The 23,952-nt window shown below is 44.1% G+C and overlaps 1 protein-coding gene across 1 annotated transcript in view; it reads right to left on the bottom strand.

Annotated features, from left to right (window-relative positions):
- The window catches only part of LOC144755663 (ubiquitin carboxyl-terminal hydrolase CYLD-like), a 277,022-nt gene extending 253,521 nt beyond the window's left edge, over positions 1–23,501 (bottom strand). The window contains exon 1 of the mRNA XM_078644830.1: positions 23,365–23,501. The gene's annotated coding sequence lies outside the window, so the exon portion shown is untranslated. The remainder of the gene's footprint in view (positions 1–23,364) is intronic.
- Between the last annotated feature and the right edge of the window lie 451 nt (positions 23,502–23,952).

Below are 23,952 nucleotides of genomic sequence, written 5' to 3' on the forward strand. Positions count from 1 at the left end.
TTGTTTAAAACTTGCTGCATCATCCACAAGTGCCTCACTGGGAATGGCCCTCATTACCTAACAAAAAAAATTTCTCCATACATCCCCTTAAGATCTCTGAGATCTGGTGATCGTGAATTGTTAGTTGTCCCCAGGTTCTGGAAGACGAGACAAGGGGGAAGGGCTTTATCAGTAGCAGGCCCGAAGTTTTGGAATGAACTTCCTTACGAAATTAGATCATGTAAGGAACTTTTTTCCTTTAGGAAAAAATTAAAAACTTTCCTGTTTAATTACTAGCTCTGGTTGGACAATTAAAAATATTAGATAGGGCCTTTTTGCTCTCAGATGCTGCCAAAGGCGCGGAGATACTCCTCAGGGAGTCGATTCCCAGCGCGGTACAAGTGTGCAAATAAATAAATAAATAAAATATGCCTCTTAGGTAACGCGAATTGCACTCTATCTACAGAACGACACAAGTCGCTTCTCATGCGGATGGACTCTAACCTCACTGAATTGGTGGCAGCGGAACCAGTACCCCTAGCAGAGGGAAGTCTCTTTGGAGAACGCTTTGTCAAGGATGCTTCCAAGTACGTGGGCACATTCACGGCGCTCGATAAGGCCCAGTCTTGAATTAAACAAGTCTTTCAAGCTAACTTCTTCCACGAGCCGGGCGCGGACGCTCGCCAGGCCGCCAATTCTCCCAAGGTCCTCAATGGGGAGACTACTGAAGGGGTCGCAGAGAGTGGGATTCCACTCGCGGAGGAACATTCTACCCCACCAGACAACGCTTTAACCAGAGGTGTTTCCGCAGAGGTGGCCATCGATGGGGCTTCCAAGCCCCGGACTCACCAGGTAAGTGCTCCCGACAATTTTCTAATACCGTTGGGGGGTCGCACTCAGTTTTTCTATCACAATTGGTGTTCAAATTTCTCAAGATGCATGGATTTTGCAGCCAATTCAGGGGTTCCATTTAGATTTCTATCAGACTCCTTATCAGGTCAATCGACCCAGACAGCTTTCTTTTTCCCAACTAGAATGCAATTTTATCGTTTCCGAGCTAGGTGAATTGCTGCGGAAACGCACGATAGCGCCTTACAATGAGGGCCCTCGCGGTTTTAGCAGCCATATTTTCTTTGTGCAGAAGAAGGGCGGAGGTCACATGTTAGTTTTGAATTTGGAGGAGGTCAATCAGTTTATGACCTACAAGCACTTCAAGATGGCGGGCATCCATCTTTTGGCAGATCTTCTCAAAGAAGAAGACTGGATGGTCCGGCTGGACCTGAAGGACGGCTATCTGTCAATACCTATCTTTCCTCCTCACCGCCGTTTCCTCCAATTTCAATGGCAGAACCAGTGGTTCGAGTACTTGGTCCTTCCTTTCGGGCTCTCCTCAGCACCATGATGCTTCACCAAGGTGATGAAACCAGTGACAGCTGACCTATGAGAGAAAGGTATTCGCATGATTGTTTATCTAGACAACATACTCATCATGGCGCAATCTCCAACAATAGCTGTTCATCATTTACAACTGACCATAGCTACTTTGAAAAACCTAGGGTTCGTGATCAATAAATCCAAATCATTTCTTGCCCCCTCGCAGACTGGATTTTCTAGGGTTTGTCATAGATTCTCGGACGACACAGTTGTCTCTCTCCCGCTCCAAACTGAAACTCATCAGAAAGGAGGTCACCACGCTGTTATCCAAGCAGACAGTCTGACTCAGAGTAATTGCCAGGAATGTGGGTCTTCTGGCATCGTCCATACAAGCAATCTTCCCGGGTCCTCTTCATTATCGGGCCCTTCAGAGGTTAAAGATACCACACCTTCAGAAAGGTCTTTCTTACACAGGCATTGTCCCTCTCTCTCAAGAAGTGCGGGAAGAGATACAGTGGTGAAGACACATGGAGGCGTGGAATGGCAGAGCCATTTTCGACTCTCAGCCAGAGGTAGTAATAGAAACCGACACGCAGCCATTGGGGCTAGGGTGCGCGTTGCGGAGATCTCTCCACAGGCGGGCGATGGTCCCTGCGCGAACTCGATCTTCACATCAACCGCCTGGAGTTCTTAGCGGGATCGTTCGCGATCTGGACACTGTCACCCAGACGACTCTCATGTTGCATCCTACTTCGGATGGGCAACATCTCGGTGGTGAGGTTCATCAACAAATTGGGAGGCACGAGGTCCTCTTTGCTTGCAGAAATAGCAAAGGACTTCTGGCATTACTGCCTAAGTCATCAGATATTGGCGATTGCCGAATATATCCCGGGCAGTCGAACATATTAGTGGACTGGAATTCCTGGCACCTCATGGATTACAGCGATTGGCAACTCTAACCCCAGATAGTCAGGTGGTTGCAAGCGATCTGGGGCAGTTGCGAGATCGACCTATTTGCGCCCAGACTGAATCAACAGTTGGAGAAGTTCTTCAGCTGGAGACCGGATCCGTTAGCTCTGGCGACGGATGTGTTTTCTCAGGACTGGTCTAAGGGCCAGAATTATACCTTTCCTCTGTTCATATTGATTCTCAGGGTGACTACCAAGTGTCTCGCCTCCTGGCAGAAGTGATTTTGGTAACCCCCATGTGGAAGTCACAGCCTTGGTTCCCAATAATTTTGGAGATGAACTGCGACTCCCTCAGGATGATTCCGTCATCCTCGACGACGCTCCATGGCCAACATGGAGAAATGCACACGATGATGGTAGCGGGACAGTGGTCTCTGATGGCCTGGAGACTTTCACGCAAAGATGGCAAATGCCGGGACTTTCGAACGCAGCTGTGTCTTTCATCAACCAAGGCTGGGCTCCCTCCACCAGGAAACTATATTCTTCAGCCTGGAAATGCTGGGTTTGTTGGTACGTGGAACAACACGTGGATCCCGTGGGGACTGAGCTACCCTATGTTGTAAATTTTCTGTCTGAAAAAGCATCGGAGAATCTGGCGTACCGTTCGGTTAACAATTTTCATTCGGCCATTTCAGCAGGCCATTCTCCGATAGATGGTAAGCCAGTAGGTATGCATCCGGTTATTTTTAAGGTATTAAAAGGTATTAGAGTAGCGAATCCACCTAAACCAAAGTATTCCTCTCTGTGGGATGTTTCTCTAGTTCTTTCCTTATTGGACAACTGGCCACATAACAACTATGGTGTAAGTTAGCTATGCTTTTATGACTAACTGCCTGTCGGCGGTCCTCTGATGTGAAAGCCCTTGATCTTACAGGTAAAGTATTTACTCCGGAAGGAGTTTCCTTTAACATTACAGCCAGAACTAAGACTTTGTCAAGAAGTGTTGAGTACCATGCTTTTCCTGGCAATGCAAAGCTTTGTGTAGTTCAATGTCTAAAGGATTAAGAAGAATGTACTAGATCTATATGACCTGTTGGTGTGGTTTCACTGTTAATTGCTCTGCTCTGCAAAAGCCTTATAAACCAGTCTCTACGACTACTATAGCCAGATGGTTAAAATATGTCATGAAGGAAGCGGGTATTGATACTCAAGTGTATGGAGCGTATTCTGTGTGTGGGGCTATGGCCTCCAATACCTTTATGTTGGGTTCTACTGTTCAGGATATCATGCAATCTGCAGACTGGTCCTCTGAATCAACTTTTAAACAGTTTTACTATAAACCGGTGGGTGATATAGCTTCAGTTGTATTTGATAAGCGTTAAACTAGCATAATCCGAAGCCTCCGGTCCTGTAATAGAATAAAAAATTAGCTAGCATTGCGCCAAGAATTGTCAATTCTATTAAGGACACGGAGGCAAGGATTATCCAACCCAGTTATATTACAAGAAATTGTAATGTTTACCCACCCGTATGTATTGATTATTCTGTTTTAAGCAGAAATGACTGGCTTCTTTTATCTCCTTCCTTCCAGGTTCTGAGAAGAAGATGGAGTAGCAGTACTTCTCCTTAAGAAGATGTTCACGTTCCAGTTTGGTTTCTTTCATGTTGGAGGATTTTGTTTGGACTTGAATTATTCTTGGGACTAAAACGTTCGAGCAAAGAAAGAGGCTCACGTAATGGTTATTGTGGCTATTACAGGGTCATACAGGAAGTGATGTATACTAAGCATCATGGGATGTGTAGTGTTTTTGCATGCAAACTTTTTTTGATTGGTTGCTGTGAGTGGCAATAAATATAAATCTTTGTTGGAGTTGTGGCTTATCACCAGGCGATTTTCCTCATATGTTCTTTGACTGTTCTCTTCTTCAACCCTTTTGGGATCTCATTCACAAACACCTCATGCTCATTTTTGGTATTCAGTTTCAACTGTCTTTTCCATTAATCCTATTAGGCCCTCTAGCATCCCCAGTCCCTCTTCCCTTAGATTCCATAGAATTACAGCTGTTAGATCTTTTATTGACTGTTGCAGTTAAAGTAATTTTAATGGAGTGGAAATCATTTTCTTCAGTTTCTTATCATACTTGGTGGGCTTGGGTTTCCTTTTTACGTAGTGCTCATACCTCGGTTGATCACGCCCATCTTTCTCCGTCTATTGCTAGTGGTGTTTGGACTGCTTTGGATACCTACATGGATTTATCTTCCAAAGGGTTGGTTGCACAATACCCCTTTGATATGTTTGGTTGAATGGTGTCTTGTCTGTTGGGTTGGTCCGGTGGAAATCCTCCTCTCTCTTTCTTTTCTTGCTGTTTCTCCCTTTCTCTTTCTTTTCTTCCTTTTCTTCTTTCTTCTCTCTTCTTTCCCTTCCTTTCTTTTCCTCGAGTACTCTACCTGATAGTGAAACTCTTGATTCTTGTTTCTGATATATATTTATTGTTTTTACCATACCTAATTTATTTATCTGATACTGGCGGGCTACCATTGTTACAGATGTCTCTTTTACAATGCATGCTTGCCTACTATATTTTGATTGTTTTATCCTATATCAAGTGTATCACTGATACTTGTATTGTGTATCTTCATTTGCTTTTTCATATTAATAAAATTCTTTGAAATGAAAAGAAAAAAAAACCGTTTTTTTGATTGGCTGCTGTAGGTGGCAATAAATAGAAAGAGAAAGCATAATCCTCACCTCCGTGTCCTTAATAGAATTGAAAATTCTTGGCGCAAATGCTAGCTAATTTTTTATCCTGAAGCATCTGCACAAAGTTGCGTCGCTTCTCGATTAAGCGGTCGGTCCTCTGCTTGCCACGGGTCTCACCTCAGGGGACGGGGTTGTGGGACTGTTTCCTGCTGCGGCGGTGACCTAACTGCTCCTCTGCGCCGCTACTCAGGCGGGACTGCTGCTCTGTTTATTGCTTCCTGGCTGCAGCTGTAACCTCGCTGTTCCTCTGTGCCACGACTCAGGTGCCAACCAAGATCCAAGGTGCAATGATGATATGACACCCACAGGACTGCCATGGATGAAGGGTAGGGTAGCGTTGCGGTCTCCTCGTTGCAGAGAGCGAAGGTATGAAAACCTTCTCCTAGAATCCACGAATGCTCTTCTCTATATTTCTTGCGTGCTGCCCCTGCAGGGGCAGCGCTGTCCTTATAACACCCCACCCTCCGCTTCCCATCTAAGATGCAGTGGCGTCCCTTCATAGAGGGGTTCAAAACAATACCTGGGCCCGCATTCGACCAGTGCTTTTCGCGCCAACCGTGGTGCAGTTTTCACTGCCTGGGAGGAGACGCAGGAGCCCTCCCCCTTGTTGTTTGGCATGCTACGGCAGCCCAAACCAGTATTTTCGGGTCCTTGGCAGTTGTTATGGCACTGGCCCCCTTCGTGGGGTGGCCTTTGCTAAAAGTCTTGCAACCTAGAAGATATTTTAATTGTTGGCTCGTGCCTCATACACTACTGAATGTCAGGGCAAAATAACGAGTCGACGTAAGCAGAGGACACAATTAACAATGTCAAACACCAGGACAGCAGAGTGAGACATTTCTGCAACTGCTGTGGCTACCGTCTGCGCCACCCAGGTCCTTGGCCTGCCGCACTAAGCACCAGCACAAGGGTGGGAAGATGGGCCATTTTCAAACAGTCTTCAAGAGTCAAATAGAACACAAAGACACATTCCCAATGCTTCTCACCGCCCATGAAACCTAAACTACTTGAAGCCTGGTCCAAAACTTGTATAGGGAACACCCCAGTGTTAGAAAAGTGGCAGCTCATGTGGTGGTTTCGGCAGACAAAACTGATACAGAAATACAGCTAAAGTTTTCTCTTTTAGATCAGCATGTTGACTTTGAACGATGATGAACTATCTGAATTTGTACTAATGTTGAAATTCAGGGGAACACCTACTCAATGGACAACTGCCCACAGTAAATGTAATGACACACTGCATTTCAGACTTGTCGATTAGACCCTCGTTGATACCCGTGAATATGGGCATCAAAGCAAATGGCTCACAGAAGCTTCCCCGGTACTTGGGCTGGTTTCGCCTAATTTCAACCCACTCTTACTCCACTGACAGTGATGCATGTGTGGTACAGGCCCCAGTTGGTACTGGGTGTCTACTGGGCATGGAATCAGCAGTGAAAATGAGTCTACTTCAAGTGCTTTGCCAGATCACAGCACAGGCTGAAGAAAAGTAGACGACTGTGGATGTTGCACAACTATTTCCCGAACCCTTCCGATGAATTGGCAAATACAAAGATCGCCAGATCTGCATGCATATTTAGGAGTGTGTGGAGCCAGTTGGACAGGAGTTTTGTGTGATATCTTTCAATATTCAAAAGGAGGGTGAATTCAATAATATGTTGAGCAAGACAACATCGAGTCCGTCAGTGGCCATGCATCCTTGGTGTTCGATGTGGCTCCTATGCCAGAATGTCACACTGCAGATAAAAGTATAATTGTGTGTGCAATGTGCCTCTCCAACCTTTCAATTCAAAGGAAAGATATCTAGCACTTTGTAATCAAGACATGATACACTAACTTAAAGGTGCCAAGTTTAATTTTTGAACCTATACTTAAACAAAGGATACAACAAGATAGCGCTGGAGAGCTCCAGATACATCACCGTGTTTCCATGCACCACGCTTTGGACCGATACAAGTGCCTCACTTTTGAGGGGTCACCGGTGGCTCAGGTATTTCAGGAGGAAATCCACTAGGTGATTCAGAGCACTCCCAGCTGTTTAAATTACAGTGACGACATACTTGCTTCAGAACATCCAAAAGAGTCATTCTGAGAGCCTCATCAAGGTATGCCAAGCTGACAATATAAACAAAGACAAATGCTGTTATTCTAAGACTTGCATTACGTTTTATGGTTGCATCTTTAATCACAAGGGCATGCGCCCTGATCCCGAACAAACTGCAGCACTCATGCATCTTCCTGTATCTTTTCAGTTATTGTGCATAACACATTCAGATTCTGTCATTGTCTGCGCTCCTTTAAGAGACTTAATACAAATGGGACCCCTTTTCAATGATCACAAGAACGTCAAAATTAATTTGAATCAATTTGCAACAGACCTGCAAGTGCTGATAAGCTACCATTTGATTCTGCACAGAAATACTGGTAGATCCAGTTGGTAGGTCTGGAAGGCATACTGAGTAGAGGGGCGGTGACCCCACTGCCCAGGTCACAGCTCTGCCTATCCCAGTAGGAGTCTCACAAACCAAGAACAAGCCTACTCAAAGGTGGATAAGAAAAGTCAGACCGCTGTGTGGGCTTGTGAGCACTTTCATCTGTTTGTATAATGTAAACTATTCACCATCAACACTAATCATTGGATGCTACTTTACATATTTAACAAACCGGAAAAAAAGAGGACCCCATGGAATAAGAAGTGGGGTATTTGCCAGTCAAGGGAAAGATAAAAACCATGTACATTGTATCTCCAGGTATCTGATCACATCACCTTCAACTGCAGAAAATGTGTGTGCTATGTCACTAAGCAGACTTGCCCATGTGCTCTCAAAAAAAGAATCTATTCCACAAGCGATACGTGAAGAGCTAACTTGCCAGGCTATTGTCGGCCTCTTGAATACGGAGAAACCTTGAATGTGCTCACAAACAATTTAAAAACAGCAGACTTGCAGATCTCAAAGCATTTCGAAACATTCCTAATGAACTGCCAGTGCATCACATTGGACTCACTAGTCTTGTGACAGCTTGCAAAAACGTGGTTGATTTGTGGTATGAGAGTCACAGAGGTGTAGTTGCCATGAAATACTTTCTGATACAGAAAGTCTGTTTTCCATGCCTTGATTCCTTGTGGAGATGACTAAGGGTAGTGTTATGTCTGCCACGCTATTGAGAAAGACCTGGCTTCAGAATCATTGCAAATATCAGACTTCTTTGGACCCATTGTCACTAGAGTATCTAATTGTGGCTATGGATGAATGTTCTCAGTTGTCAGAGGCCGTGGTCATTCCTAGTACAGCGAGGGATACCGTCATCCCAGCACTCAATAAAATATTTGCAACACTTGGCATTCCTTCCATAGTCTAATCTAACAATGGGGCTCACTTCAAAGGAAAGGAGTTCAAGGAATTTGCAATTTGGATTTTCAGCGCTGGAAAATAACACCCAGGAGGCCACAAACAAATTGCATTGTTGCAAGATTTATCGCTACAATCAAGACGGTGCTGCAAGTAGCAGAGCTGATGTTTGGGAGGCGACTAAGGTCCAAAATCCCACAATGTTCTGCCAAATATTGACACCATCTGGATCCTGAAGTGCAAACCCAAAACAATTCAAATCAGGACCAAGTGAAACAGTATCCAACAACAGGTGTCTAAGATGCAGCCAAGATCATGGACGTAGGAAGTGTGGGGGACGCAGGGTAATATCCCCTCAGATTTTGGAGTGGGGGGACACGGGGGACAGGGTGGGGGTATGAGGGGATAAAATAATGTAACCCCTCACTTCCATGATTCACAGGGCCAATAGCATGCAAAAGCGCCATCTATAATGGCCCTGTACTTGAACTGATGACCTGCTTTCAGATATCTGTGACCAATTTGAGGGTCACAGAATGAAGGCGAGTCAGTAGACCACCTACGATCTCTGCCTTTTTGCTTGTGCTTTACAGCTGCCCGCATTCTGCATGCCTGAGGACAAAAGGAGCGAGGAAGAGAAAGCAGTGGTCCCTAATTGCTAGGTAATTCCCCCACCTGCAAATTTGAAGACGAGCCCTGCACGGCAATGAGAGCTTGACGCCTGCAGGCTGAAAAAGAGTCTCATTGAATGACAGTATTTGTCAGGATCACTTCATTTGATGAAACAGAGAGCCAAGATTCAGGCAGATTTGACATTTTCGCAGTTCTAGGTTCTAGAGGGGTACTCTTTCTATCATCTACGCCTAATGGTTTTACCTAATTAATGAAGGGTTCGATTACAGCCGGGTGACAGGGAAAAGCCATTTTGAACAGTTTTGAAACTACAAGGGACTCACAAAGATGACCTTAACTTGACCCCAGGCCTTATATTGTCACAGACACTAAGAACTCCTTGATAACTGCAAGGCTCAATGGACATGCCATCACTCAAGGTTCCTCACATTTCCCACCTTTTCTGGGTGAAGTCTGTGACTTGCTGTTCATTGATGAGCACTCAGAGGAAGAGGAGCCTGCGGTTTACTTGTGGAACATCAATGAAGCTAATGGGAGTGATGCCATGTTTGATGGCGACTCCGAGTGGTGTTTTTCTTTCGCCTGTGGCGTCACTGGCTCCTATTCATTCTCTGTCTCACTCCACTATCATTCCTCCTTATCGGACAGCTCCTCTCTTGCCTAAGCCTGGCAGACTCATTACTGTCATGGAATGATGGGTTTCCATTTAAGTTTAGGGGGTATAGTGTTCTGACTTCTGTCTGGCCCGGGAGTCACTTCTTTGGTGCAGGGAACACTGTCCTGGCGCTGCAGATGTGCATACAAATGTTAAGGCAAGCTAAGCCGGAAATGTGCAAGCACACAGTGAGCTCGTGTGCAGCAGCATCAAGAAGCACACTTACACAGACAGGTAACAACTGTAATCTCCATACTCTTCCGCTTGAGAATAAAAATAAATGGATTACACCATCAGAACTAGTATCATGTACTATATCCAAGAGAACATGCTCTATTCTTGGATTTACTGCAGTTAAAGGATGTAACTCAGTATCAACTCTTCTTCCTTTAAATGTGTTACTCGAAGGAAAAGACAGTCAATAGCCCTGGTACAGACAAAGGCATGACGCTACCTGTGCCTGAATACTTTCACACAGCACGTAGACTCTTCGCCCCCAAACAATCGGTATCCTTCTAATAGTGGGTAATGACTTCTACGGAATATACTAAGAAATATTGTAAACAACCAAGCTAAGTCAATACGTGCCCGTTTGATCATACTGTTAAAGCAACCTTCTACTAGCACATACCTATGTCAGAGGCCTCTATGCAGGCACGCAGGTTGAGGGGGGTGTACGGAGTGGAACCCCCCTCAACCCCAAATAATTGCTCTTTTGGTTACGAGGCAGCATAATCATGCTATTGTCTGGAATCATGTGTTTATTTTACTAAGACTGCTGGGGGGGGGAGGGACAGTACGATAAAAGCACAGGAAGGGAGGGCCCTGAGTTCAAAGCACACTTCCAAATGAAATTGGCAAACTCGCACCAAAGCAATAGGCAGGGCTCAAAAAATGATTAAAATTGCACTCGACCTGCAGGTCTAGTGACATGAAACATCTACTCGACCTAACTGAAATGCACTTGAACTCTGACTCTGAAAGCTGAGCAAATAGGACAAGTTAACACGATTTAATCATGCACTTTGTGAGCAATAAAGATGCCTTTAAATCTTGCTATCTTGTCACATTAGCTCTGCTTTCAGATGCAGAGGTCAAGTCAGTTTGTTTTACCAGAAAGGGCGAGTAGGACCTAAAAATAGCTTGTCCTTATTGAATCTGACTAGCAATTGTGAGTGGGCGAGTGGATTTTTCGAGTCCTGAATAGGCCTCTCTCTGTCTGTCCCTCACTCCACTGTGATGCTGGCACTGGGGTGACCCCTTAGTGACCTTTCTCGTTCCTTCACACCTTTGTCAGGGTGTGGCGCCACATTCAGGGAAAGGTGCTTGAGCAGCATCGTAACATACGCGGTCTCTGCATGCTTATTTAATCTACAATTGGAATTTGACTCAAATGTGTTCCTGGCCTCAGGAGTGCTGTACTCGCTCGTGAGAAGGCAGGTGGGAGAGGCAGGTGGGAGAGGCAGATGGGAGAGACTGAAGATACTCTTCAGATGTGTATTTTTTTACATTTTTGTCTAACACAGGATGAATGTGCACCTGCCATGTCTATGTACTTAACTGCCTTGTTTGGAAACTCTGATGTACGAGTTTCATGTTTGTATGTATTGTCCTGCCAACAAGTGCTCGTCGGGCAATAAAAACAGAATTTTTGCATGAACCTTTTAACGTGCATTTGAAGTTTAAAATGGTCATGTTGTTTTGAGTGACCAACAGCTGGGCAGGGCGGTGAGCACCTGGCGCTGAGTTCGGGATCTCTGAGTTGGGTGGGGGGGGGGGCACTGTGTTAGAAAATAACTTGTTTTAGAAGCCTCTGCTGCAGCAGAGTTCCTAGTGTATTTCAGCAAGATTTAGATAATAAAAAAAGGTCAAGATAAGGCTGGTTATTAAAAGTTATATTACTGCTGGGGAGGGATCAAGTTTTTTTGTGTAGTGTCAGTTTTGACTGTGGCAAAGACGGTTAATGTGCCTCCTGCAAAGAATGTGTACCATGCAGATCAGAGCTGTATTTATGTGGATAGCTCAGTGGATTTCTGTTTTTGTCACAGAGATCCTTTTGTTACTTGCTGTTCCAATCCTAGTAATATAGAACAGTGACCTATGAACCGTCATCAAAGAGCTGCAAGCAAAACTGCATGGTATAAGTTAGAACATTATGTTTTTCCCCAGCCTTTCATTATCCTAATGCTGCTAAAAAATGGTTTGTTTGGATAGAACTACATTTTTATTAGTAAAGCCAATCCTAAATATATGTTTTAAATCCTAAATTTGTGTTTAAGCCCAATCACTCATAAACATACTGGCTACTAGCATGGATGGCCCGATTCCTGCACCTTGTTATCCTCATTGTCTTATGTAACATTTCCTACAAACTGATTTACACATCAATGATTCATTTTCTCTGCATAGTTTGTGTGTGATGTAAAGTGCTCCGACACCCCACACTGGCATGAATAGCTCTATAAAACAATTAAAATGCATTTGCTAGAATGGCTATGGAAAGATGAAGGGCAAGGTTGGATGGTTGAGGATATCCGTGGAGAAGGAGGCCACTGGGGCAGAAGGCGCCGAAAAAGATTGTCGCACCAGGCGACACCAGTGCTAAATCAGTGCCATCGGAATGAGTTGCATAAACAAGAGACAATTTTTTTTAAAGTATAATTTACAGGGAAAAAAAATCAAAAACCCCCCCAAAAAAAATCACCCCTTTTCAAGTGTACTTTTTTACATTTTATCTTTTTGTCCTTTTTTTGACCCGAGTGTAGGATGAAAATTAAAAGATATCACCCTGTTACTAAAATCGAGCTTCATAGAAGTGGCTAGCATTTGAAGATGCGCCCATGCACCCATGTCTAGCCTGTCATTTCTGAAAAACGTCTCAAACAACGCAAAACTTTGGGCGAGCAGGTTTAAACATAAAGATATATTCTTCTAGGACTTCTAAAATTGGTTGAACGGTGTAGCTATTAATACTATGAAGTGGCAAAAAGTTTGTTTGTACAGAGAAATATAATTCGTTATTATTCGTGTAATAACAGGCACAATGTTTTTGTTTGTGCTGTGGGTTGGGTTCCTTGCATGACCTACCTATTTCACATTTCTTTCTGTCTGATCTCATCTGCGCAGGGAGAGAGAGAGGACTTCTGATCGCATTGCTGTTGCCTTCCATGTTGTGTCTGGCCCCATGTTTAGCTGTCTTTGTTTAAATGGGTGGGGTGTGGTTCGGTGGACATTACTTATTTCCAACACTTTATCTAGTTGGAGTGGGCCACGGTGATGGATCTACAGCCGTGTACCATTTCCGTCAAGCTGAATTATGTCCCACTTGCCCTCCTTTTGCATTTACCTAAAGGCCATTTATCATCTGCTGCAGGGAAGTGTGGGGGTTGACTTGGACTTAATGTTTCCCATTCTGTTCCTGCTTCGGGTTATTTTGAAGTACCCTCCCTATTGTTATTTCTGTTCATGCCAGGCTTGTGGTGTCATATGCTTGCAACAATGCCTGAGGGTGAAGAGACATCTATTGGTGCTATCATGCACATAAATTAAATCCAAGCTATCCAACTGGCTTAGTGTTTTCTAGCTAATTAGCATAATTAGACATGGTCATATACAGAAAATAGCCCTACAACATCAGTATACATTGCTCATAACTTCCAGCACCATAATGCACACAAAATGGCTCCAAACGATACTGTTGGCTAAGTGTTTGCTTCCTCAACAGCACAAAAGTATCAACACATACTCCCCCATCACCACACAGTAACCCTAATCCTGACACAATCATATGCACAATACAGCTCCATGCCTTAGGTAGGATAAGCATGTTATGTTATGTTAGTTATGTTATGTACATTTATAAAGTGCATGGCTGCCCCAACAACAAGGCGTCCGAGCGCTAGCAGACAGGTGGCCAGAGAAAAGGGCTAGCTGGAAGAAAAAAAGCCAGGTTTTAATCAATTTCCTAAATGCCCAGTGAACTTGTGTGCTCCGGGCGGCAAGTGGAATGAAGTTCCACAGGGCAAGGGCCAGAGCCTGCTGTCTTGTCCTAAAGAAGTAAAATGAAGCACATCACACCCACAACCACTTGCAGTGGCATCAAATCTACATAATTAGTACAGATACCTTAAATCTTAGCAACCAGTAAAAGCTGTGCTAAGGACATCAGTATATCCCAGGAGAATGAAAGACAGTTCAATGTTTTTGACCGCAAAAATCCATGCACATATTTTTGTGTTTTTTTTAATATTTTATATTAAAGGGGAGAAACAGTCACTGGTTCTATGTTGTGTAGATGACCACGGTGTGCAAGGGAGTTCTGGTCAGTTTCAAACTTTTGTAGTCCTGGACTTTAGGGTGCCTTTATCATTAAACACTGCTTAATATTCTGCAACATTTTTGTCTGTTTCAGTTATATCACCTACTTGCCTTCTATGGTCTTTTTAGGTCGAGGACCGAAGGCTGGCTTGCCAGCCGGAAGTCAGAGATGTAATGATGTTCAGTACGACAGTTTAACCCGCCTCTCTGCTCTGTCTCTCCTCCATTGGCAGGCTTCCTAAACGGAGGCCAGCCATTGGAGGAGAGAGGCATCCCTCGAAAGAAGCTCCGTCTCTTTCGGATTCGGGGGCGTGTTCGTGCTGTTCTTTCCACTTTTTAGCCACGCCCCTTTTTAGAACGCCGAACACGCCCCCAAATCTGAAAATGTTTGGAAGCTTGCGTCCACCATTTTTTGGTCTCGTCTGCCTGTGAGGATCGTCTTTTTGTCTTTTTCGCTTCTAATCTGTCTTTGTGTTATGAAACACACCACAAAAGGGTAAAGTGAATTCCTTTATTCAATGCGAGCCAACTTTACTTTGTAGGTCTGCATCGTGTCCTGGCGTCTACGTTTACGTTCCTGCATGGACCGATTTGCCCGTCGTGAATTGACAGCTTTGCGTCTTAGAGGTAACTGCTGGGGGGGGGGTCCATCGCTGGGGCATTGAACATGTCTATTTTGGGCGGAAGTCACCAGGAGATAACTGACGGAGCTGGTGTCGGTATCAGCAAAGGCGGCAGACTCGAGTCACGGCTCCTCTGCGCCAACACGTTTGATCCCGGGCGATCGCTTTCTAGTCCGGGTCCCTAGTTCCTTTATGTACTGAACGGATATAATATGTAATAATGGCGTGTTATATAAATAGTAGACGTCTACCCCCGGATGCTGGCTTCATAATATGAAGATGTTGAACTGCAAAATGGTTCGACATAAAAATAAAAGGGTGTATGTGGGTCCGTACTCGGATATTAAAATGCCAATAGGGATATATGTCAGTGCAAATGACGCCGAGGATGGGACAGTAACTCAGGCACTCTCAGAATCTGCCCTGGTTTCCAGCCAGAGAGACACCCAGGGTTCGGCCCCCATGGTGCAAGACACCGGCTCCGAATAACAGGCGCTTTATTTTACACAGCGCCGACCCCCACGGCGCTCCTTTCATCAACCACAGAACAGTGAAATGCTGAGCCGCCCTCTTTGCATTTCTTCCCTCGTGCCCTTCACATTAGACACAGGTTTGTTTACAGCCGCATTCACCCGCTGAGCTGGCGGAACCACAAATATTTATTTCTGTTGAGCCTCCTTTCCGAATTTCGCTTTTTAATTTTCTACCGAAAAGTAGGAAGAGGCTTGTAAATCTATCGCCTTTCGTTCGAACCCATATTTCGCGATTGGCGACCAGGAGGTCGTAGGAACAGGGAAGGAAAAGCAGGTGGAGGTTGATGTTTTATTATATGTGGTTCTCTCCGATGGGGGGGGGGGATAGCGACACTCTCTGAAATAAAAATGTCCTCAGCGCTGCGCTTCCTCCCGAAAGACGGCGGGTACCAGCCACGGAGAAGGAGGCAAAGGGAAGCAAGATGTCGACAAACAGGGCAATAGAGTAAAACATAAAACAAAAAAAACCAGGATTGCCGTGCTCGTAGGAAACACAATGTCTGAATTAGTCCGGGTTGCCCAAGGCGCCAATCAGTGTCAACGCCATAAAGTGCCATTAAAAACAAAATAAACACAGATACAAAGCGGCCACAAACCACAGCCTGCGAGAGAAAATAGAGTATATTATGAGAAACTGAAACCCCCGTGTGCTGCGAAGGTAAAGATGCAACACAGACTCTGGCGTTTATTTATTTGACTGCATTTTCTGTATTTTGTATGACGCAGGAGACATTTTCTTTCGCTTCTATGAAATGCGATGCTTTTGTTGTGTTTTGTCAGCCCCTCCTCTTGGAAACACAGATGTCTGGGCTGTGGAGACCCCGGGACCCTCAGTGGGTGAACGCGCCTGCTGCAGCGCCGAGATCGGGAGCGCTGGGGGTCAGAAGCGCGTGCTTCGACTCCGCCTTTTAGCGAAACTAAACTCACCCCTGCGTTTCAGAGTCAGACGGGTATACCAACAGCAGTGACCGGGCAATCATACTTCTAAGGTAGCTCGGTGTATTAATGCGCCTACAGCAGAGAATTGAATGTAACTTACGTGTCACGGGTTTGAATAATGGCAGGGCCAAGTCAGTGTTTCATCTTTTTGATGTGTAATGAAATCCCTTACGTCGGAGGATACCAACAGATTTTAATACTAAGCGCCAAGTAGCAGTTCAATGTGTACTTTCTAATAGAAATTACATGATAAATGAAAGTTAATACCAGCGTCGGCTAAACAAAGCTCTGTGTGTATGTGTAACAATCTGTGTGTGTGTGTAGCTCTGTCTATATGTGTGTGTGTAGCTCTGTTTGTGTGTGGCTGTGTGTAACTATAAGTGTTTGTGTGTAAATAAGTGTGTGTGTGTGTCTGTGTGTTTGCCTCTGTGTGTGTAGGTATGTGTATGTGGCTCGGTGTGTGTGTGTGTGTCTCTGTGTGTGTGTGTGTGTGTCTCTGTGTGTGTATGTGTGTCTGTGTGTGTGTGGCTGTGTGTGTGTAGCTGTGTGTGTGTGTGTACCTGTGTGTGTGTGGCTATGTGTGTGTGCCTCTGTGTGTGTCGCTGTGTGTATGTGACTGTGGCTCTGTGTAGATAGCTTTTATTGTAGGTGGCTCTATATGTGGATGCCTCGGTCTGTGTGAGTGTGGCTCTGTGTAGGTAGCTCTATGTGAATGCTCTATGTAGGTGGCTTTGTGTGGGTATCTCTGTGTGGATGTAAATGCAAAAAGTAATGCATTTGCAAACAATAAAGATATTAGCATTGTAAATGACAATGCCATTTCTTTAACGATTAAGCTATTGCCTATGAAAATGACAAGGCCATTTATTAATAAAAACAAAAAAAATAAAGAGCAATGCCAATAGCTCTACCTTTAATAATGCCGAGACCATTGCATTATAAATGCTTGTTTTTCTTTCCAAGCTGTGAAGCATGGTTTTCTACCGGGCATGTGCTACTATAAGGCCTGTTCTTGCTGCCCTCCCTTTGCCTGACGTTAGATCTGTACTAGCGCTGGGCCTACTTTCATTGGCCTCCCTGCCCTATGTTGCTTTGCATATAAACTGGACTACTGTGGCCACCATATTACAGACTATTTCACTGCACCCCGCACTGTCTGACTAGACTGTCATCATACTAGGACCTTGGATGTGATCAGCTCAACAACAGATCGAGACCAGACAAGGTAAGAATTCAATCCCCAGTCTGCTAAAACATAACTGGCCAATCTCAGGTAAGGCTGAATGTCGAAGGGTGGTAGTGGTGTTGGGGTGAAGATAAGGGTTTCAGAGATGAGATGCTGTTTGCTCTTTATTGAATTTTTTGAAGTTTCTCCTGTTGCACATTTTGGCCCATCAATGACCTGTAAACGTGTGTTGTAGGTGGCTATGTAGTCGCCATTTTTTTCAATTTGGGGACAACTTTAAAAAATCCACTTAAAAAAAGCACAGTTTGTTGACTCAGCCAAACGAGCGAGTTGGTGTAGAAGTGGCACAATGCAAAGCCTCTTATTAGCACATATAGGGTATAACATGTGGATTTTGCTTGCCTTATGCCACTTTGTAAATGCAACACGTTGGCATATGCTTCACATTTCCCCTTGTCTAGTAATTGTTTGTTGTTCACTTCGATGCTCCTTCCTTTTGAGGTTGGTGTTCCGAGTAATATTAAATCGGATGACATGTTTGGTGTTTAAGGTGCTTAGAAAACAGGAGAAGTGGAATATAAAGTACTAGGCTAAAGAAACAAATATTTTTTTATTGTTCTTATTTTTGGAATTATTATTAATACATAGAATCAGCATCATCGTTATTTGCAGACAGTGTTAACCAGGCCTAAGATAGACTTAATGCATTTCCCAAAAAAAACAACTGTACTGCAAAAAAATGCCAAAAACCTCAAAACAGTTTTAAATTCAGTGTTTACTCTGCAACTCCCTTTTTGACAAGGAGTACCGGAAACGGCACAATGAAAAATGTCACTATCCTCTCCAATCCAACTAACGGACTAACATTTCCACCCCTCAAATTACTTTTATATTTCACTATACTAATTCACCACTTATCCTTTATGGGTTCCAGAGTAGCGATGAAAAAGCGCTTAGAGGCATCGTCAGGGGTAGTAAGCGCTACTTTCTTGCAATTACAATACAATATGGAGTTCTTGGAGCTCCAACTAATCCATTTGAGGTAAGCCAAGTCCACAAACAAAAGTTATTTTTTCTGAGGCAAAATATAGAAATTTCCAAACTAATTTTCTAAATGAAAAACACTTCTGTACAATCACCGAGGCTGGTAACATTTAATCTTGGACATGCCAAGTCAATCTTGGGCAGGCACTTATTGGTGCTAAACAAATTTGCTATGAATTGATATATTTATATAAAAGTTTTAAGTTCCTTTACTTGTTTTAAGGCTGCAGCAGCAAGTATCGCTTCTGGGCATACAGCTCAAATGTCTGTAACAAAGTCTCCATAACCTGGGCTACTTCAAGAATCAACGACCATCAAGATTTTCCATCTTGAGCCGCTTATCGTGACTGCGTCTCTAGAAAAACAGCTAAACCCAAGTAATAAATGTGAAAAGGCACACAAGCTTTTGAATTTGTGTAACTGATTGGTATTGCATACAATCATTGCATTGGATAAGCCAGTGGATGCCACTGTAAGCTGTGATCCAGCAGATCGGAAAACAAAAAGCTGAATGAAAGGCAAAGTTTATTCTTGATTGAAAATGGACCTCATCAGCCACGTAAACAGCATTACTCCAAAAATTCAGATATAGATCAGAAGAAACAGAACACCGTCAGTGCAAAATGGTTTGACGAGTATCCCTATTGCGAATTTAGTGAGAAAGTTGAGCAGTATTTTATCTTGCATGTTCTTTCTTCCCACCTTCAGTTGGACAAGAGAACGGTATTAATGTATGGATTCCGAATGGTGTATATGAGTGGCACAAAATGAAAAGTCGAGGATTAAGAAGTGCTGTAAGTTGTCCCTCCATTTCAAAAGTGACAAACATAAGATAGTTGTGAAAAACATTCAGGTCTATAAGAACAAACCAACCAGATAGATGCTCAACTAAGTACTCACAAGAGGCACGAAATTGCAGTACAACAGTGTATATCAACAAACTCCTTAAGAAAGAGGGTCCAAGGGCAAATTTAACGACCCAAGCTAGATATGTGCCCCAACTATAACAGCAAAAACAACAATTTTATCTAGGGGTCAAGAAAACAACAAAATAAACTCACTGTGATAACAAGACTTCTGCATGGAAAGACAACAAGTGTGTAAATTAGAGGTGGAGACCCAAGTAAGCTCCCAAGTGTGACACCAATAAGTGAGCTAAAGCTCGAGGGCATGGGTACTTTTTTCCATCAGACTAAAAAAAGCAGTGTGAAAATAGAAAAGTGAAAAACAATTAAAATTGGATATTACTGAGTAAGTGTGGAACTTTATTTTACTTCTCGGTTTTCCAAATCTAAAAGACAAAGTGCAAAACCAGATTTAACAAAATATCTGTGAGCAATGGTGGTCGACATGTTTCAGCATTATAATGGTATAGTACCAATGCTTTCTTCAGGACCCGATGTTTACTACTGCTTATTTAAAGTGAAATTAAAATGTCACCTGCAAAATCCAGGTCAGAATAAATCCACCACAGACTGTTGTCACATCATGTAGAAGGGATAGACACAGGCTTTTTTTAGTCGCCACTTATATTCTAAATAACAATACTTAGTACTGACATCATATCACACCAAAGGTTTTTGGAACAGCCTAAAACAACACCAATAGGTTGTTTTCCTTTTTCCCTTTCCTCCTGGGCAAGGAGAACCCAAATGATGTCAACAAGGGCGGTACAGAGTGGCTACTGATGGAAAAAAGTACCCATGCCCTCGAGCTTTAGCTCACTTATTGGTGTCACACTTGGGAGCTGACTTGGGTCTCCACCTCTAATTTACACATTTACACACTTGTTGTCTTTCCATGCAGAAGTCTTGTTATCACAGTGAGTTTATTTTGTTGTTTTTTTGACCCCTAGATATAATTGTCGTTTTTGCTGTACAACAGTGTAGCCATCTCCAAAATGGTGAGATAATCCAAATTCTTTGATGGACTGTGCAAGTTTTCTCTATAGACCGGCAATTGCACCTCGAGGAGGGGAGGACGACAAAGATGGCAATTATCAGCAGTTGGTGAAGCTGATAATTTCCTGGGGGCCATCATTAAAGAGTTGGTTAAATAGTGCAAGCCTTTGATCACACCATGTTACGTACATGAGTCCCACAGCTCAAAATGAATTCCTAAATATTTTGGGAAACTGCATTCAGGAGGAGGTTGTCAGCAGGGTGCAGGGATGAGGCCCGCTTGCTGAGATGATGGATACTACCCATGATCAGCTCGCTACAGTCATTTGGTATGTTACACATCTTTTCAAGGAAGAGGAACACCTTCTTCACACTGGAAGTAGTCCTGATAATACTGGTGAAGGAATGGCATCTGCTATTGTAGATGTACTATCTGACTGTGGGCTCGACATTAAAAACTGTTTTGTTCAATCATATGATACGTCTTCAATGTCAGGTGCGAATAAGGGATGGTAGCCCATGCTTAGTAAAATGGCAACAAAACTCTGCTCCATAGTCAATGCCTGGCACACAAAAGTAACCTGTCAGTAGAAAAGGCATGCGATGAAAACCTAATTGAGAAAAAGTTCAAGAGCATTTTGCAGGAATTGTATAATGTCTTCACTTTCAGCTTGAAGCGTTTTAATGCCTTTGAGGAAGCCTTAAAAAAGGTTGGCAATACCCTGCTCCTAAACTCACTGTCAGAAACACGCTGGATTATGAGAGGTGAGTCTGTTCAAGCAGTATGGGCTTCTTTTGATAGATTAATTCAGGTTCTTCAGTGCATTTAAGATGAAGATAGGGTATGTGATAAATATTCAAAGTTAACAGCAAATAATTCATTGGGTCAAATGATCTCATTTGAATTTGTATTGTCCATGTTGCTGATGAAAACCTCATGGCCAATACAAAAATTGCTGTTAAACTCTTGCAACAACAGGAGCTTGATATCTTGCAAGCCAGTGATGCGGTGCGTCAAATGGTAGAGGTCCTGCACATCCGAGAGAAAATGAGGACGGCATAAATGGCCTTATACAAGCTGCTTCAACTATTTGTGAAAAAGTAGGCAGGGATGCTCAAATGCAATTTCGCATACACCATAGGCCATGTGAAATTCCAAAACGCTTTGATAATAATCCGGATACTACTGTGCACTGGTCTTTACAAAACTGAGATTATGAAAGTAATTCATAGATTGAAAATGGAGTACCATGACGCACACCAGTATAATTTGAACATATCAAGCCCATGTTGGTGTTACTTCCCACTAATGTTCAGAAGCAACTTCGGATGATTTCAAGAATTTATGTTGCCTCTCCCCCTACATCCCACCCCCTCCCGACTAATTCAAGGAATTTGATTTGGATATTTTGGAGACAGAAGTCGAAATGGTGAGCAGAGACATTACTAAATCAGGTAAAACTACTCTCTATGAAGCAGCACTACATTTCTCTGGCAAAGCTAACATTTACCCACAACTTGCTTTGGCTTGTACCAGTTACTTTTGCCAGCAGTGAGTGTAGTTTCAGCGACTAAAACTGGTAAAGAATTACCTTACATCCGCAATGACATATGAGCGCTTAAATCATTTGATGTTCATCACTTACGAAGCAGATATCCTAAACTTGGACAGCATAGCTTCAAAGTGGAGCATTTTAAAGGATCAATACGTGTCAGTTTAAGATCCAACTTTATTATGCTTCTAGCCACAAACAATGCTTTCTTTTTCATACAGTTTCTACATTTTATGATATTGGCCCCCTTGCTCTTTTGCTGTTGTGGTATATCTAGCCTAAAGGTTTATCATGGTAAAGAGAAACTGATCCACAGAATGCTTCCAAAGGACACAAACTAATATGGAACGATAACAGACAAATTGAATGCTAATAAACAGTGTACAAAGGTTTTGATAGTTTCAGATTTGTGGAAAAGTTTCATTAAATAAATTTTTCAGGTAAAAGCTGTTTGTTTCCAACTATAAGTATTCTATTGTGCCTTTTAAGCACATGCTAAAAAATTATTTATATTATACTGTAGTTTGCAAAGACATAGTAGACATTTTCAGTTCTATGCTAACTTGAGTTGTGGGTTAAAATTATATTACTGCTACCAAGAATGGCCTTGCTTTACTAAATAACTTAAAACGAATGCCCCTGAACTTGTCCATTATTGCCGTTCAGTGACCTCTGCCTGTTACTACTCTTTTCAGTTGGGTCCTGGATGTTGCTAGTTAGGAAATTTCAGACTCGCACCCCCTAATACATTTGATCAAGCTACGCCCCTACCTCCATCCTACTCTCCCGGACACACACTGGCTTCACCCAGGCCGGCACCAATGCAGGGCTGCCTACTCTGGACTGCGGATTGTTGCAAACACCGCCCCCTCACATGGACCGTGGTCAGGCCCCCCTGAGAGCTGCAGTCAGTCCCGGGAGTGTGGTAAACCTCTCTGTGTGCGGTGCAGTACTAGTAGACCCCCCTCCCGGGGTTCAGTCAGCCCCCTTGGGGCGCAGTCAGGATTCCCAATAGTGTAGTGTAGTCAACCCCTCCCCCGTAGAGTACAGTTTATGCGACCCCCCCCCCCCAAGCAGACAGCAATCAGCACCCCATGAAAAGTGCAGCCAGGACCCCTCCCAAAAGATATAAAGTCGACATGATTCCCCAGGCAGCCACTCAGTGCTATGCAGTCAGTCACAAGAGTGCAAGTCGGGACACCCTGCGGTGTGATGTCGGGACACTGTGGAGTAGTGTCAGGACATAAGGAACACCCTGCGGGGTACAGGCAGGACACCCCGCGGACTGAAGCTAGGTTCTAGCATCTATTGACTGCTGAAATGACACACGTGGACTGCAGCGCCCTGGTCCCAGCCGACCCCCCACGGCCCGGCTGCAGCCCGGATCCTTCCCCGGAGCGGGTCCCGGGTGACGCGGGCTGAAGTGGGTTCATCGGCTACGACCAGGGCGAGGGTCTGAGGTAAAGCCCCCCGTGGGCCGTAGCAAGGACGACCTGAGAGCTGAAAAGGTCACCCCGTCGGCTCCCCAGGACACCCCCTTGTGCCTATTGTGAACTGAAGCCGGTGGTCCCCGCGGCCCATGGGTGCCGGGGCCCGGGGGTAGCTCACCTGGCCGGCGGCGCGGGGGTCGCTGTTAAAGCTCCGCACAAACTTCGGTCCGAAGTCCCCTCCTCCCCGGCTCGGCGTCGCACTCGCAGGGCTGCTGCCGGGCTCTCACTTCCTCCCCGACAGGTCATGTGATAGTGAAACTCACAACCAGGAAGAGCCCGTGAGAGAGGGGCAGCGGGGCGCGTGCACTGCACTCCCCCGGCCAGCGCCGCCTCGGAGCTCCCCTGAGCGCGACCCGGGCCTGCCTCATGTTTGTTTAGAAGTATTTTTGACATCCTGCTCATGAACATGCCGGTGATTATTTTTTTCTGCGCGTGTTTACTTCTGTAAGTGTTGTTGTAGCTTCCCCTTTTTATGTCTCGAGAGAGATGGTGGATGAGATCTTTTTGGGAGCACAAAAGCAGAGTATGCCAACAATAAGGACAAATAACAAGAACTTATTTTTATAGTGCTGGATTCCATCCACCATGTTGCAGTTTCGTGTTTCACAGGTACTATATTACCCACTTTTCTACCTCTGAAGGATAACACGCTGAGTCAGCCCTGCCGTGATCCAACCCCGCTACTTGAACGTCACAAAGGGTGCGA

Source organism: Lissotriton helveticus, chromosome 5_1 (genome assembly GCF_964261635.1).
Source record: "Lissotriton helveticus chromosome 5_1, aLisHel1.1, whole genome shotgun sequence".
NCBI lineage: Eukaryota > Metazoa > Chordata > Amphibia > Caudata > Salamandridae > Lissotriton > Lissotriton helveticus.